Genomic DNA, 19,001 nt, shown 5'->3' with positions numbered 1-19,001 from the left:
CTTGTGGAGCTCTATGTGATATGCCAGGGTCTGACATGGCACCCAGACCCCAGAGCTGTCACCCCTGCGGAAACATCACCCTCGCCTCCACAATTTGTGCACTTAACACTTCACTTGGCACATGACAGGTGCTTATTTCCCCGCACTGGCTTTCTTTTCCCCTCGCAGGGACGTCTCCGAGCCCAGGGCACAGGCGGCATCTGGTATGGGTGTCTGTCCACCATGCTCCTCGTTGCCTTGCGTGTGTGACTACGCCAGTGATACGTTTCACATCCGCTCCCTCCATGCTTACAGCCCAGTGAGCATGGCTACAATAGACAGTACGTGCACATGCACATGCACGTGCACGTGCGTGTGTGTGTGTGTGTGTGTGTGTGTGTGTGTGTGTGTGCGTGTGCGTGTGCGTGTGCGTGTGTGTGCGTGCGTGCGTGCGTGTGTGTGTGTTTGTGTTTGCAAGGGACATGAGGGTGTCTTGGCCACACAGACATTAAGGGGATCACATTGCACTGACGTTATAGCTCTAGTGCACAAAGTTGGTCTGGTTGTCCCAAAGGGCATTTCTGCGTTGCAGCGATTACATGAGACACTTCACATAAACAAAAAGAACAGACTTTGACACATATCCAGCTACTGTTCTATAGGACTATAGAGGATAAAATTACTCCTAAATTATCCAAATTAGTGTTACATTAAGTCCCAGTGGGCAAAACAAAAGGGATGGTGGGCGCTATATAGGGACACTGGGTACCTCGATGTAAAATTGGCAGCAGCATTAAAAATATATATACCGGTACCGTGTATATTTGAAGAATTGTCTTAAGTAATGTAAAGTATACATGATGTGAACACGCTCGGTAGCCTACATCATTATACATTTTATCCTTCAACTTAATGACTGGATGTACAGGTTTTTTTTGCAATTTGTAGCTATTGCAGAAATATTAGACCTTAATTGTTAAATTGCAAAGTACTCTGTTCTATCTGTCTGTCGTTCAATGTTATATGAGATACATAGTGGTTCCTGTGTAAATAAGCCATAAAGCTTACTAGGATCTCCATTTAGTTGACCTTGTACCAGTGATTTGTGCTGTAATGAAACTGTACTTTTTCCTATTGCAAACTTCTAATAAATTCTTCAATCAATCAAATATGTAAGCATGTTCTAATCACGTATACTACTTTACTTTACTATAGGCCTACTTAAGCCCATTTTTTTCAAATATTTTATTTTGTAACAATTTTATTTTGGACTAAATAGACAATTTTACATATTGTTGTCCAGATGTCCCTAATGCCCTCCTATCCTGTTACCCACGTAAGGGGAAAAAAGAGAAACCTTAATCTGCCTTTCTGTGGTGATAGATCTTTGCTACAGTATTTCCCCTTGGTATGGTTAGCGTTTTTGAGTACCACTAGACAGAACAGTCCACAGCATAGGTGTCCCTTATTGAAATCTACGCAAGCAGGCCTATAGTGTGTTCCAGCAATGGGTCTATAGCAGGGCAAAAGCAAAAGAAAATCTGAAATTCAAAGGTGCTGTAACTTTATGTGATAGTTAAAGCTCTTTATTATGTATATATTATTCATCTATATTAATCTATATTAATCATTTCTAGTAATAATGCAGCGTAGACAAAACAGTAAAACTAAAATGATATGTTCTGTTGTGGGTCACCAGTTTCTTCCAATCCAGAGAGAACCTATTTGTCAGCTTTGAGTGTTCTAATTAGTGGCCAAGGCCACGAAGTGGCAATGCCTTGGCCACTCATTGTTATTGGACTTCATCACTATTATTATTAGTGGCCAAGGCCACGAAGTGGCAATGCCTTGGCCACTCATTGTTATTGGACTTCATCACTATTATTATTATTATTATTATTATTCCGCCACTTTTGCTCTAGCGGCTAGACCGTGCAGTCGCTTTTTACGAAACTCGGCAGTATGGCAGAGGCCTATGCCAAACGGCTAAAACGCGAAGCTCGCAACAATCGGCCAAAGGGTGGCGCTGTAGGAAGCCTTCGAAAGTGCAAACTTTGAACTGGTGTAGCTCATGCCCTGTTTCAGGTACAGCAATGAAACCTGTATACACTTATGCGTCTCCTCATGCCGAACAACTTTTACGCTCTGACTTTTGACCTCTGACCTTTACCTCTCCCACAATTTTGAATTATATGAAAAACAGTAAAAATGTATCTCCTCCTGGGATTTTCGCGTAACGTGCGCGAAACTTTTTTTACATGAACTTTGGACCAATACGGTCTGAAAAGTTAGCCGGATTTTCTTTAAAGCGAAACATTATTTTTTAATAATTAACCGTATAATGCAGTTTCATGCAAATTATTCTTCTGCCTCTAAATCATACTGCAAAGTGACACGTTCATGGCAGTATGGCAGAGGACCATGCCAAACGGCTAAAACGCGAAGCTCGCAACAATCGGCCAAAGGGTGGCGCTGTAGGAAGCCTTCGAAAGTGCAAACTTTGAACTGGTGTAGCTCATGCCCTGTTTCAGGTACAGCAATGGAACCTGTATACACTTATGCGTCTCCTCATGCCGAACAACTTTTACGCTCTGACTTTTGACCTCTGACCTTTACTTCTCCCACAATTTTGAATTATATGAAAAACAGTAAAAATGTATCTCCTCCTGGGATTTTCGCGTAATGTGCGCGAAACTTTTTTTACATGAACTTTGGACCAATACGGTCTGAAAACTCAGGCGGATTTTCTTTAAAGCGAAAAATTATTTTTTAATAATTCACTCAATGTTGCAGTTATATGCAAATTATTCTTCTGCCTCTAAATCATACATGCAAAGTGACACGTTCATGGCATTTGGCAAATATGTAGAGGATTAGTCCAAATATCACTGAAAGCAATCTTACTCCAATTGGCCAAAGGGGGGCGCTATACGAAGCGTTTGAAAACTCAAACTTTAAAGGGGCATAAGTCATGCCTCGTTTCGTTTGAAGACATGCAACTTGCTTACACGCGTGCCTTGACTCAAGCTGAAAACATCTGTGTCTTTGTTAAGTAAGCTCCGCCCTTCGATTTTCCGCCTTTTGGAGCAGTTCGTAAAACACTTAAACCCGCTTTTATTCCGGAACTTTCGCGTCACGTGCACGGAACTTTTTTTACATGAACTTTGGACCAATATCTAAAGATCTGTCAGATCGGATTTTTTAAAAATTGAAACATGCATTTTTAATAGTTTTTAATAATTCAATCAATATTGCAAGTTGTATGCAAATTATTCTTCTGTCTCTAAAACAAACATTTAAAGTAATATTATCTCACTGTGCAGAGCTGTGCATAGCTCACCTGGTAAGGCCTTTGTCTATCATTCCAGAAGTCCCCTGTTCAAGCCTTACCTCATGCATTTAAAATACATTTGACAACATTTTGCCGTGAAAACCCTGGTACTGCAACTGAACATGGCAACCCGACCAAACATGGCAACCTTCTTAAGCAAGGGTATAAATAGTGGTTGAGTTGAGGCCACTCCCCCCCTCTCAGATTGTTTGGACGCTGCATGGTGCTGGTGGTTGCTGCTACTCACTGCTACATTATGCAGCAGCTGCAGGTCTGTACACTGTTCATTATTCCAACAACTATTCCAATTTCTAACAGTTTCATTCATTATACTTACCCATACTATAATTTGGCTTTTAGATTTACCTCACCTGACCATACCTACCTGATCCACTCCATACACTGGCTGTGTGTGATGGAGGAACAATGTGACCATGTGCTCTGAAATGTTATGTTGTTTTTGGTTTTGGGATCTAAATGTTAAACGATTTCTTTTGGAATGTAATGCTTGTATGTTAGCTGCAACGTTGATTATTGAATTGATGTATTTTGAGTTTAATGCCAATGCCTAGTTGGGCAGATTAATGGAATTATTTTGTTTCAAGCCTGTAGCAGATTATTTGAATTTGTGTTTTTCTATTCATTTGGCCTTTTTCTTTGATCCAGGCCAGGTTTATTGCCTAGAACTGAATCTGAAAGATGGCGAGCCTGCAGAAAGACTGACACAATCCTGTCTGACCTATGGTTATGGGTAGGAAAAAGCAGCTGCAGTGACACTCATTCCTAGTTTGATTTGATTTTGAAGTAATGACTTTGAGTTTCTTTATAAAGTAATGATGTTTGAGTGCATTCATTTATTGTTTCAAACCATGCAGGGGAAGCTCAGCCTCACACCTGAAGCCCATCTGACAATCAGCTGACAATCAGTACCAGCTCCCAGATTGCTTCATTGAAGCCAAAGAAAGGCAGTGTAAGTGGGTTCATTATTCTGAACTGTGTGGAACGGGCAGATTGAACACCTCTTCTCTACCTTGCGGCTCAACTGTAATTATTCTGAAGCTCACCTAATTTCTCTTTCCCTCCCCCACCTAGGCTGGCTGCCCCAGACAGCAGCCCCATGTGAGCCCCTAAAGTTCCAAGTTTTGACCCCCAGCCGCCTTCCCCTCAACGTTTTTCAATAAAAACAATTTAAGTTTAGTTAAGTCTGACTCTGCTAGCCACTTACAGAAAATAATGCTGCTATAATATTTTGCAATTGCAAATCCTTTGTGTAAATAAACTGAAATTCATACTATTGCATGACTATTTCTTTATCATGTTTCACAAGCATCTGGGTCTACAATGCCAGTGGTGTAAAAGTAACTGAGTACATTTACTCAAATACTATCCTTAGTATAATTTTGAGGTATTTTATACTTCACTTGTATACTCTTACTTTTAGGCTACTCCAGTAAATGCTCATGCGTTGCATTGCATTGTGAGCTTGTAGATCTGCTATTTTCAAAATGTTTCAAGTTGATGCCAATGCCTTTGTACTTTTATTCAGTATTTATCTCTATATATTCATGTTAATCCTGGCACCACCCCCGTTATCCTGTTCATATCCTGAAAGAGGCGGAGGCTGAAAAAGCTGTCCTGAAAAACATAATTTGGTTTCCTGTTCTCCTTGCATTAAAGTGTCAGTAGTTGGCGCTCTGGGCTCTGAATGTACCTGGGTTGCCATGTCTGCTTATAATAAGCAATTTGTGTCTCTAAAAATACTATAGTTGGTTATTGGGCATTCTAATATTTTTAAACCAGTATGTGAAGTTGGCTGATGGCCTAGGAGGCTCTAAAGAACGGCTTAAGAGGGGCGTTTTAAGATTTTAATTTCTCCTCCATGCAATTTTGTAGCCTACAATGAAACCCAAAATTCAAAAATAGCAAAAATAAACTTTGACAAAAATAGAACTCAGGAACAAAAGGCAAAACTCAAGATAAAGGAAAAATAATAAACACTGCACTAGACTATGCTCTTGGAAAGGGCCTTGCAGCTCTCTCGCTGTGTGGCGTGCGTGCATGCGTGTGCGTGCAATATATTTAAGCTGAGTGCATATGTCTGTAGGGCACAGGCGGCTAGACTAAGCCTCCAATATGGTCTCCAACAGGCTTTTATAATAATTCAATCAATATTGCAGTTTCATGCAAATTATTCTTCTGCCTCTAAAACATACATGCAGTCAAATTTTCATGATGAACTACTATAGAGGGTTAGTCCAAATATCACTGAAACCAATCTTAACCCAATTGGCCAAAGCGGGCCGCTATATGATTTTAAGCAGTTTGTAAAACGCTTAAACCCGTATTTATCCTGTGATTTTTGAGCAATTTGCATGAAACATTCTACACTCAATCTAAGGACCTTTATCTAATATGCCTATGAAGCGTCCGAGGCAAATTAATATTCTAAAAAGCTGGCATCGTTACATAAAGGAAGAAACCTCATCTTTGTGTGATCTTTTCACATTGTGCAGGCCTGAGTCAGTCACTACCCACCACACCCAAGTAAAAAGCCAGTCTGTGTGTGTGTGTGTGTGTGTGTGTGTGTGTGTGTGTGTGTGTGTGTGTGTGTGTGTGTGTGTGTGTGTGTGTGTGTGTGTGTGTGTGTGTGTGTGTGTGTGTGTTTTATACATTAAACATGACTGATACAACAGCTGTGACTGTCCCAGTGTAGTGGTTAGAGTATATGCCTTTCATGCAAACGGTTTGGAGTTCAAACCTTGTCTGGACTGGAAAAAACAAGTCTATTGTTTTATTGTATACAGCCATTTCCTACTTGTCCATCTAAACATATGACAGGAGTGTTCTGCATTGAACATTTTCCATTTTAATAAACATGACTCTGGACAAAGTTGGACAAAATGTGGACAAAATATTTTCCCAAATATTGATATGCAAGTGACAAGGACAGAATTCATTTGCAAGTGTGACTTGTGTCGTGGCAGCGACACTGGTTTGATTGACACAATATATACTACTGTATATTAGCCAGATATGGGCTTAATATCGATGACATCAGGGATCTCCATATATGGGCTTGAAAGGGATTCTGTTAGTGTGGTTCCCCTAACAGTAATTCATCTGGGAATTCCCATATATGGACAGGTGAGGTCACAACAGGTGATGCCAAAATGTTACGAAAGGACAGTCACAATAAAGTACTGTACTGTACCTTACTGTGCTATACTGTACCTTACTGTACCTTACTGTACTGTACTGTACTGTACTGTACTGTACTGTACTGTACTACTGTACCTTACTGTACTGTACTTTACCGTACTTGACTGTACACTACTGTACTTTACTGTACTCTGCTGTACCTTACTGTACTGTACTCTGCTGTACCGTACTGTATTGTACTTTACTGTACTCTACTGTACCTTACTGTACATTACTGTACATTACTGTACCTTACTATACTTTAATGTACTCAACTGTATCTTACTATACCTTACTGTACTGTACTGTACTTTACTGTATGCTACTGTATTCTACTGTACCTGTACTTTAATGTACTCTACTGTACTCTACCTTACCTTACTGTACTGTACTTTACTGTACTCTACTGTACCTTGCTGTAATGTATTTTACTGTACTTTACTGTACTGTACCTAACCGTACTGTACTGTACACATTCTATGTGTTCTGCCATGTGTCTATGTGTTCTATATTTCTGAATTCTATGTGTTCTAGATCTATGAATTCTGTGTTCTAAGATCTGTTTTTGATTCTATAGTGTTCTAGATCCTCTCTCTCTCTCTCTCTCTCTCTCTCTCTCTCTCTCTCTCTCTCTCTCTCTCTCTCTCTCTCTCTGTAGATCTGCTATTTTCAAATAAATTCTAAAAAAAAAAAAGACAAATGTTGAATATTTTGGAAACAACACAAATCTGGTATGGGGGTCCATGGGTCCATGCTACAAACTATTTTCAGATACCTTGGACAAATGGATGGTCCTTGCAATGAAAATGATCGAAATACTGGTTTAAACAACATTAGGAAGTAAGCCAAATGAGCAACTATATTTTAGAAACAGACCTTAACCCTAACCACAACCTGCTACTACGATACCAATATTTACAAGCTAATTTACAGAAAAACAAGACCAAGTCGCTTATAATAAAATGACATGGCTTTTATATATAATTAGAAGTTTATAGGTTATATCAAAAAGCATGGGTTGTTTATTTGTTCAGGCTTTGCTAATGGCAGCTAAATTGCTTTGCATTGTGGGTCATCTGGGTCCTTCACACATGGGGACAGTGTTTTTTGCAGGTCTTTAAGTCCGAGTTTATCAAAAAAGCAACTGGGTTAAGGCACTAGACGCTTGTGATTGGCTCCACGGAGGTGATGAAAGTCAGGGGGGACAGACACCTAAACCTAACCTTAACCCTAACCTCAGTAAAACTAATGCTGGTGAACGCTATTGTTAACCTGCTGACGCTGGTGAACGCTAACCTGCTGATGCTGGTGAAAGCTAACCTGGTGAATGTTAAACTGGTTGGACCAACAGTGCTTAACCCAGTTGCTTTATTGATACACTCTGACCGAAAGACCTGCAAAAATCACCCTCCCTTCACACATGGTTTCAACAAACAAATATAGCCATTTTCAAAATGAACACCATTGGGAGAGCATTGAATAATTAAGGTGAGTTTGTTCAAGGATGAAGCATTTACTGTATGTTGTTGTAATCATGATCCTGAAATTGTTTGTTCCACTGATTTTGTACTTTTTTGTTCTTAATTTAAATCCTGGAGTAATTGCTTTTAGAAATTACTTAAATATTCCATAGTACTTGCTTTAAAAAGAAGTAATATCAGTAGTGAAATTTGCAGATCTACAAATTCACAACAAAATAGTAAAGTATTTGGTAGGAACAAATGTGTGGACTGTCACTCATGTACCATGGAATTACTGTAACTACTTCCAAGGTATATATAATGTGAAAAGTTAATTGATCACTCAGGACAGTAATCATGATTGCACCTATTGGTTTATAGACTCATGTTTTGAAACATTGAGAGCTGTTGTGGATTTGGCCATTGGCCATATTTGGATTAAGACTTGGTTAGAACAAAGTGTCATGTAAAAAGTTGCTAAAATGCTATGTTAGCATGCTATGTTATGCACGTGGACAACTGGACATTAAGGACATGTGGGCACCTGGGCACCTACATGTTCTATAGCTTGCTGCTTTGTTGTTGTAAGTAAGTTTAACCCACTGTTCTTTAAACCCCCAAACATTGGGGTCTGCCTGGAAGGACAGCTTTACTAGACATAGTCCAGTATAAATAAGACTGAGGTTGGACAAAATTTTATTATTTAGTTTTTCAACTGATTCTGACAGGAAATTAGGTCTACTAGTCAGGATAAAAATGATCTGCTCACTGCAAATACTCACAGTGGCTAAATCAAGTTGGGCTCCCATCGACTTTCTATACAGGAGGAAAATACCAAGAAAAAAATCTGCTTTAAGTAGGATGTGAGGGGCCTAACTAGGGGTTTGTCATGATGCTGAATCCATTGCAAGCATTTTTTGCACAAAAACATTCATTGGCCCCATAAAACGCCCACAAAACTGTGGAAAAGTGATGACTCATCACTAAACCATCATTTTCTGGGGCCACTGGTAGCCCAAGGAATGTTTTTTGTGCAAAACAAATGCTTGCAATGGATTCAGCATCATGACAAACTGTGGGTATTTGCAGTGAGCAGATCAGGGTATATTTTTTATCCTGGCTAGTAGACCTAATTTCCTGTCAGAATCAGTTGAAAAACGAAATAATAAAATGTTGTCCAACCTGAGTGTATTTTTCCCTAGATTTACTAGACTAACAGGCAGATGCTTAAGCTGTCTAGTGGATTGATTGGCCCTGCTATGTTTTCTCTATCCTTGAGAAATCCCCTCTATTTTTTTTTTTAACAGTAGGCTAGCCTACTATTCTTTTATACATTTTTTGTAAAGGTCGCTATCCACACACACACACACACACACACACACACACACACACACACACACACACACACACACACACACACACACACACACACAAAACTACTTACAACTGCTTGAAACTATTAGTCTGTTGTCTGCTGGCATTAGTTGGACAGTGTTGCCAGGTCTGCTTATTATAAGCAACTTTGAGCTTGTGTTCTTGTAAAGTTGTTTGTAAATATTCATAGTTGCAGGTTGCTATTGTTTGGGCTGGATTCTGGAGTGTAGTTGCTTATTTGGCCTGCATTCAAGATTATTTTTGAAAATGGCTAATGTAATAAGGCTCACATGGTGAAACTGGTTACTTCTTTTGAGCTTGTTTTCATAGACCTGCTTTATAGAACAGTGTGTTAAATAAATTCAGGTGCCGGCATGTCCCTAGTACCCAAATTACCAGGTGCTCACACATCCCTAGTGCTCAGATGTTTTTGATGCCCAGTTGTCCAGGTGCCCACATGTAGGCCTATCGAGTTAGTCCCCATGCCCTCATGTCTCCAGAGCCCAGATGGTTTTGGTGCCCAGATATCCGTAGTGCCCAGTTGTTTTGGTGCACACCTGACCTGTTATACAGTAGATATACTCTGAATTTGGTAAAGAATATGTTGATAAGTCATAACTATGACAGGTTGTGAGCTTGTAAATCAATTATTGTTAGTAAGCAACAATTTAACCATAGAATATTGTGTAGATTAAAGGAGAATCTCTGGGTAAAACGGCTATCTTAAGTTTCAAGGTATTGGTGTCAAAAAGTGGTCCAGTTGTCCAGTGTTGAAAGTATGTCCTATAGGCCTATTCCATTTTTGTCTGAGCCATTCTAGGGGTCAGGAATGACCCCGAAAACTCTTCATAACACAACTGAGCATTAATGTGATCAGGAGGCAGCCATTATTGTTGTGAAAAAAGTGAACTTTGAACTCCCGTTGAAATCCTGTCTTTTGCTGTTACTTCTGCGTCCCATTTGCATTGGAGAACAAAAGTAACGCGAGAGACAGGAATGAGTTAGGAAGGTTAGCAGAGTCTTTGACCATTCACGGAACTAAATGCTTACCAATAGCTTTCTTCACAAAATGTATTCATAAAGGTGTCTACTATCACATCTGAACTTTTTCAAACCTAACTCCCAATCAAAGTTGGGGTCTCATTGACTTTACTTTACAGGAAAATAATACAAAAAAATACATATGCTTTAAGTTGCATGTGAGCGGTCAAACTAGGGTTTTTTCATAATTCATAGTTATTGAGCATTGTTTTACTGCGTTTTGTCAGCAAATAGCCTAATTTGCAAAACAAAAGGCAGCTGTGCAAACTTTGGCTTGGAGTGATTTTACACATTACCATGTTGATGTTTTGTTGACGAAGATTTCATGCAATGAGGTAATAAAAGTGTTATGACACCTTTGACATTGTAGAGACAAAGAAAGAGTTCTGTCTTTGTAAGTAAACGGGTACTACCAGAAGGATGCCCAAACGAAATAAGCTGTCCAGAGCAGCTGTGCAGCGCCATGCAACAGGGGTTGCAGATGTAGCTGCAGGAAACGGCTCAGTAGCACTGCCTGGCGAGGTAAAATAAATGTATGCAGCTGAATGTTGAAGTGTTTGTATTAATAAAGTGTTCATCTTATGTCAGTTCTCTATATTGTCATTTTGTATCACAGTTAATTTCGTCATGTTTTTCTTTTTTTGTGTGTTTTGTCTTTTAGATGGAAAACCTTGTGCAACCATTGGTCCAGGTTGATGTGAAACAAAGAACATCTACACCTTCCTCCTCACCAGCGCGCAAGGTATACTGCAGTGACTTATTTGTGGGGATCACATAATAATGTCATGCAAATATTCTGTTGTGAAATGGATTAACTTACAGGATAACTTTTGCAGTGGAAAAGTTAGTTATGCGAACTTATAATAAATGCTTCCATCAAACAGGTGGCTCGCCTTTGTAAGTCTCCTGGAGAGAGCAGCCAGACTGCAATGGTGGAACAGGTATGCTATTTCAGAATCTTCATTATTGTGGCAGTCAAAACACCACTTCATACTGTATGTTACACAGTGCATCTTTTTTTCATTACACTGAAAAGAGGACAAAGCACTCTGGCTGTGTTCATGTCTTTTCACAGATATCTGATGTTGTGTTTTGAGCGAGATGGTTCTGTTAATAGAGCACTTGACTGCTTGAGCAATATGAAGGCACTACACCTGTGTCAAACTTGTATTCAGCAAAACGTGATCCAGCCTTACAATGTCACATGTTCCGTGCATTCCGACAACACAGGGATGGTGACAGAACTTTAGTTTAAACACCCAGTACAGAAATTCAATCATGGCTAGACTTTTCTCCCTGCTGCTTGCTTGTTGGGTTAAGTGGCATTTCAAGTAACAGACTCATCTCCTAGCTTTTGCTGTGTCCTGAACTTTCACCCTTCAGACTTCTGCTAAAATCATTTCAATGACATCTCATTCCCCTTTCGTCATCTATATTGATTGTTCATTTAGTGAGATTATCTTGGTTCTTTTATTGATGTATTAGGTGCTTATTGTAAATCACTTTGGATTAATATGTCTGTGAAAATGGCAAAAATGTACTGTCAACACATCTTCCATCTGTTTGTGTGTTTTTAGCTACCACCGGGTGGCACAGGCACACGTCACTCCGTCAGGAAGTGGAAAAATTCACAGGTGACAGGAAAGCAGTGGAAGTCTGTCTTCCCAGTAGACTTGTCAAAGAAAAAGGTACTTTCATTTATTTGTGTATTAATTGTTGGGGAGTCAATGTGATTGTGAAGCAAAAAGCATTGATTTGGTTCTGTTTCTTGTCTTCCCTTGAAATAGTTTGCACTCGTCATTGGGGATTCTCATCTACGCTCGATTGTTGATGGATATGTCAACATGCCAAAGTCTGATGTCAGCTTTGGTTTCATGTCCTACCCCGGAGCAAAAGCAGCAGAGTTGAACCTTGAAGTGAACCAGGCTGACGTGCCACATGTGCCGGACATGGTCTGCATTATGGCTACTAGTAACAACATTAGTGGTCACAGTCCGAGTCAGGCAGGACATGACTTCCGCCAGCTGCTGGAAACAGCCAAGTTGCGCTGGAACCATGTAAGTGGTTTGTTACAATACTTTTTTCTATTGTGCTAATTTTAATGCTTGTCAAAGTTTGAGAAGGAGTTGTTTTTGACATTCAACACTTGTGTTTTTTATAGGTTTTCGTGCTTGACTTTCCGCCGCGCTTGAATGTGGCCATTGGACACCAGAACGCTCTTCGCGATGCGTTTAAAAGTGCAGCAAATTTCTGTGGTGAGTAATGGAAATGCATACATAACAGATAATGTGTGGTTAGGTTGATGTAACAATGTGAGTCATTGTCCGCTTGTACACCGCATAGTTGTGACAAATAGTCCCTAAAAATAGGGATGCAAGGGTTGTAGTTGTCGCGGGCATTTTGAACCATTTGAGGGCAGATTCATCTTTCAGTGTATTACACTACATGTACAGTAGATACCACCATATTTGTTGTTGTGGGGTATTTTTTGAATAATATTGTTTGTGAATGTGATGTGATGATTGCTTATCTCACCTACGATCTATTTATATTTAAGGTGTGACCTACACTGGTATCACAGCTCTGTTCCCACTGACACAGTCTGAACTCTGGTGTCGTGACAACGTAAGTGTAATCGGTGTTTTAAAAAGCCACATGAAGATTATGCATTATTTTAGATGATATGAACACAACATAACATATGGAGTAATGACATCTTACAATGTATATTGGATTGTAAATATTTGTTTTGTCTCTCTTAGATTCATCTTAGTGATTCTGTTGGCCAGGCTGTTTTTGCACTTGCAATTGTCATGGCAGTTGAAAACGCATTGCAGCGTACAGTGCAGACACCACAGGTTTGTCCACACATCTTACAACTACATAAATACAAGGTAAAATGACATGGTTCCTATTTTCTAGTCTGTACATTTTTTTGTCTTTGTATGTGTAGGGGTCTCCGAAGAAGTTGCATTCCAAGCCAGCACTCATCCCACCAACACCTATACGTACAGTGTCTCCAAGAGTGATTGTCAGTCGGGAAGTGCGCGTACCACGCTCACCTGCTGTGAAGGTAAGTGTTGAATGCTGTCACTGCTTTGTAAAAAGGGATACTCTGTTATGTTATTAAGTAGGGATGTCTGATATTATTGGCTGATATTAGTATAAAAACAAATGTCTGCATGGCAGTTGGGCTTTCTGGAAAAATCAAATTGCATTTTTACAAATCATTTAAAAAATGATAAATACAAAACAAACAGTTGTGGACATACAAGAATTCCACCCCACAACAACGATATATCAGTATTGGTTAATATTTGTATTGGACAGTAACAGATGGATCTATGGGTTAATGGTCAAAGGTTGATATCACATATCCTTAGTATTCACATTTCACTCATCAATCTGCATTTCTCATTTCAGACGAGGCAACATCCTGTACGTCCTGCGCAGTCTGCTTGGGTCTTACAGCAGCAGCAGCAGCAGCAACAGCAAAAGGTTAAAACCGTCTTCATACTTACTGTTAGGGCCAGTTTGTGCTCTACTGATTTGGTGTTATTTAGGAGTAGCTAACATTGTTCTCAATCAACTGCCCAGATAGCTTTGACTAGTAAATCAAACAGGTGCTCTATTCCACAAAGATACAGTCCATTTAGCTTGTAGATCTGCTATTTTCTGACAATTTTGTGTAAATGAGTGGGGGAGAAGTCTTGGTGTAGGAAAGTATCGTTAATAGACAGCATGCTGTGTCACATGTACAGTTGTAGCCAACATCCTGGTGTCTCCTCTCCGTGATGTAACCAAATCAGTGTGCAGTTACAGTTTTTTTCGATTGCTAAAACACAAAAAGCTAAAATTAGGCTCAATTTTCACAACCTTTACTTTTGTCCCCAATCGCTTGACTCAATTTGTTACTACTTTAGATTTCCTTAGCATATTAAACTCTGACTTTCCTTCTTTACACTCTGATGTCAATTTCACATCACCTTGTTGTCAAAACACAACACACAATTTTCAGGTTTGCACACACTTCTTACATAAAATCTCAAAGCATCAATCCACAACACACACATATTCAAATCTCTAAACTTTCGGGTCAGATGTCAATTGCACATCACCCTGTTGTCTGAAAACCACACACACAATGTTCAGTTGTTGAGAACTGAACATTGAGACAGGAACCGGAGGCAGAGATGGGCACAAAATACCCCCCCCCCCCACCACCAGGATAGTATCTTGGTGACAGTATCCTGGTCAGTATTAGACCAAGTACTGACCAATTTCTTTCAAAATATATGGATAGTATCTTGGTGACAGTATCCTGGTCAGTATTAGACCAAGTACTGACCAATTTCTTTCAAAATATATATATATTTTTTTTGTTTTTTGTGCCCATGCATCTCTGACCAGAGGCATGGTGCCTAATTTACTGTAAATCAAAACTTGTTTTGGCTGCATATTTGTGTGCTGTTTTATGTTTGACTATGAAAAAGGTAGGCCTACACTGAGTCATTTTACAAAAGGAGAAATATCTTATTATATTCTCCAGAGCCATGGTCATTCTTATGGTGTTCCATTTCGACAATTGTGTTTTCAGTTTTGCTCTTCAGTGTTCTGTACATGCTTGGTAGTGTTCAGCCAAAAGCTTAGTTGTGTTTATTCAATGAATGGTATGTGTGTGTCATGTGAAAATATGGCTGTGTTTACCAAATGAAAACACAAGTTCCATTTTGTGAACATGTTAACACGTTGCAAGCCGCGGCAGAACCCTCTGAACAGAGGTAGCGCCGAAGAAATAAGCCATTTATTTACAAACATGTTTTAAAAAAACAAAGCCCACATGATAACAACACGTACTGGAGTGCTCGACACAGCGTACATATTCATCCTGCAGAGGTCGGCGATCTTACTTTGGCGAGGCGGAGGGGAGATCAATTCCATTCGTTTACGTGCGGCGAAGCAGGGAAAGGAGCGATAGAGAAGCGGCGCCCGAACGTGATTGAAACCGCGATCCACGAACAGAGACAAAGACCAGCCATCTTGTTTGAGCTTCTTGCTGAGTTTCAACACTGGGGAGAGGATGAGGCTCCTCCTGGCCAGCCATCCATCCAGAATGTGAGTCAACGGCGTGGCCTGCTGGATATTAGGAGTATCACACCCAGCACCAGAAAATGACTGTCAGAGCATATTAACCCTTTCAGATCGCTCCAAAAAGACACAGAGAAGAATTTCCGATGTTTTTTTTTTTTTTATTATAATTTATATCAAAAGTCCGGGAATAGACGGCGTGGCTGATGGGACCCAGTAGGAAGTCCGAGGGAGTACGGCCAGGCTTAGAAGGTGTTAACAGATTTGATGGCAAAGAGTTGTTTTGCAAAGGGATGCCAGGGTTTAGCAATTTGTTTGTAATGTTTGGAGTTTTGTTTGTGCAGTTTTGAAGAAAAAAAACATACAGTTTTGAAAAATTTGTTTTAGCAATCGAAAAAAACTGGAAGCGGGTAATGACACTTTTAATGACAGTAACAAATACATAGCTACTTTACAGGCTGACATGAAGTGAACAGAGACACACATGAAGTCTGTGTGTCTGTGGGTTTTTTATAGCATGGCAGTGGCAGACTGATGATATAACTACATACAATAGTCTATGAGATAATAACCAGTCTAGAGTTTGAGTAAAAGACAGACGGCATGAGAAATGAGAAACGGATCATGTGGATTTATACTTATCGCTCATTTAATAATCATAATCCCTTTCTTTCTTTTTTCTTTCTTTCTTTTTTGTTCTTTGTTTCTACAAAAGGACGGCTCACCAGAGAGTTCAATCCCTCGAAATCCTGTGTGGTTTAGCCCTAAAGTCTTGGATGCTATGGAAGCATTCCAGCCATCCAACCTGAACAGCCCTGTGGAGTGCCCAGCTCGTCCAAAGGGCAGCAAGGTAAATTCAAAGCAAAGTGTCTCTGTTTTTCAAGTGTTATTTAATTTAGACACATACAAAATGTCACAATTATGCGCGAAGCAACACACAGGGTTTCCATTGTCATGCCTGAAAAAGTTATTTTGTTTCCATATGCAGGCAAGTCCTCCAAAATCACCTCGGAAGAATCTGCACAGACCTGTGCCTGTGAGATGTGATGTCCTTTGTGCCACGGTGTCAAGTTATGATGTATGTAGATGTCTTATGGGTCCACAGCACAGTGATAGGAACCAGTATCCGCATGCAGACAAGCCCTAAAATGATCAGATCTACAAGCTCACAACGTGTCGTCTCTAAATTGCAGTGCAATGCATAATACAAGTAAAGTCTACTACTGTAGTTAAGTTAAACCACAATCTTGTACTGTTACTCATTGAGGGTTGAGCAGTACAACCAGAATCTTCAGAGTCAAACTGGAGGTCATTGCAATTAAAAAGGTTGAACATTCCACCTCGCGAGAAGTGCGGTAGATTTGTTTTAATTAAATATAAATTAATTCGAAGCTCAATTTTTTTACTTTCGAATTTATTTTATTGTTAACATTCGAACGAATATTCGAATAAAGAATATTCTTTCACACCCCTAATTTGTATACAATATCTATATATAGAATCAATTAACTTGAAATGTAATTTTTTCGTCCTTTTTAAGAACATTAATAAAAACAATGAGGTCTATTAAAGTTGTTTATAATATTGTTACAAACTCATGTATTCAGTATCACTAACTTGCCTATTCAAACTGTTCTTTTAGTATACTTGTATAATACAAATGTACAAACTTTCATTGAACTGTCAATGCATGTTTTTCAGATGCCTCGCAAGAAGGGCAGACAACAGCAGGAATCCATGAAGAGAAATAAGGTAAGTAGAGCTTCTGCTGAGAAGCTAGATTTCCCTCCCGGAGAGGAGCAGGAATTCCCTCTTGGATTCTCCTTTGGAGAGAGGGAATTCCCAAAAACTACTGAAAACTCTGACAAAACTACAAATACTACAGAAAACTCTGGCATAACCTCTGACAAGAGCAAAAACTCTGGCTATACTCCTGAACATGAGTCTTTGGATTCAACTTTGATAGAAAGCAGTATCATTGATCACCCCCAAGTATCCTTTGTTCATGGTTCATTCCATCAAGGTCATGAACAATTTCATATATATGCTGGAAAGCAATGTGTCACAAACAGTCTGACTGCAATAATCACGAGTGAAGTCAGAAATATATTTACCTGGGGACCAAAGGATCTTGATGAGATCTTACAGCATGGAAATGATTTGTATGCTTCTTTGAGTCGAGCAGGTAAAATTGCACATAGAAGTGGATTTGTTGAAGTTAATGAATTGCCAAAGAGACATCTACTGCATAATGTGTCCGTATCAATAACATATGGTAAAACCTTTTGTGGTGAAGTTGGTGTTTCCGAATATGATGAAGGATTGCAGGACATGGTTTTGCCACTAGATGAAGCAATACAAAGAGTTTTTGTGGACTTTGATGCATGTTTGTTCACCTTGAAAGGAAATACCTTTGCAGTTGTCAGAAAGAATGGCTGGTTTGCTGTAATTGATTCCCATGCACGTAATTCTGAAGGGCTTGTTGATGGAAATGGAAACAGTGTTTTGGTATATCATGCTGGCATTGCAGAATTGTACAGAAACATCTGTAATCTTGCACAGTCTGTGCATGCATTTGGTGAGCAATTTGATGTGACTGGAGTCAAAGTAACTGTAATAAATGAAACGGAGCAAAGATACTGTGAACATAAGCCATCTACGAGTACAAGTGCATATACTAGTCGAAGTCGATCACTCTACAGTGATGTGTTGAAAAGTACACGTATGACAGTTCATGTCCCAAACCCTTCTTTGATAATTGACCCATCTAGCAGAGTACATGATGTTGACACACTCATTAACTCTGACAAACTCTCTGGCTGTATCACTAACCATAAGTCTTATGATTCCACCTTGTTAAAAAACACTACTACGGATTGCCCCCAAGTATCCTTCGTTTGTGGTTCATTCCATCAAGGTCATGTACAATTTCACCCATATGCTGGAAAGCAATGTGTCCCAATAAGTCTGACTGCAATAATCATGAGTGGAATTAGAAATGTCTTTACCTGGGGACCAAAGGACCTTGATGAGATCCTACACCATGGTAATGCATTATATGCTTCTTTGAATCGAACATGTAAAATTGCACATACAAGTGGATTAGTTGAAGTTAATGAATTGCCCAGCAGACATGTACTATGTGATAAGTCCATATCGATAACGTATGGTAAGACCTTTTGTGGTAAAGTTTGCATTTCAAAATATGACGAAGGATTGCAGGACATTGTGTTACCATTGGATGAAGCAATACAAAGAGTTTTTGTAGACTTTGATGCATGTTTGTTCACTTTGAACGAAAGTACCTGTGCAGTTGTCAGACAGAATGGCTGGTATGCTGTAATTGATTCCCATGCTCGTAATTGTAAAGGGCTTGTTGATGGAAAAGGAAAAAGTGTTTTGGTATTTCATGCTGGAATTGAAGAATTGTACAGATACCTCTGTAATCTTGCACAATCTTTGAATGCTTTTGATGAGCAATTTGATGTGACTGGAATCAATGCTTCTGCAGAGGAGCTGGAATTTCCTCA

This window comes from Nannobrachium achirus, assembly GCF_963921795.1.
Source record: "Nannobrachium achirus genome assembly, contig: SCAFFOLD_203, whole genome shotgun sequence".
In the NCBI taxonomy this organism is placed as follows: domain Eukaryota; kingdom Metazoa; phylum Chordata; class Actinopteri; order Myctophiformes; family Myctophidae; genus Nannobrachium; species Nannobrachium achirus.
The sequence above is the reverse complement of the archived record's forward strand: the minus strand, read 5'-3'. Positions refer to the sequence as shown.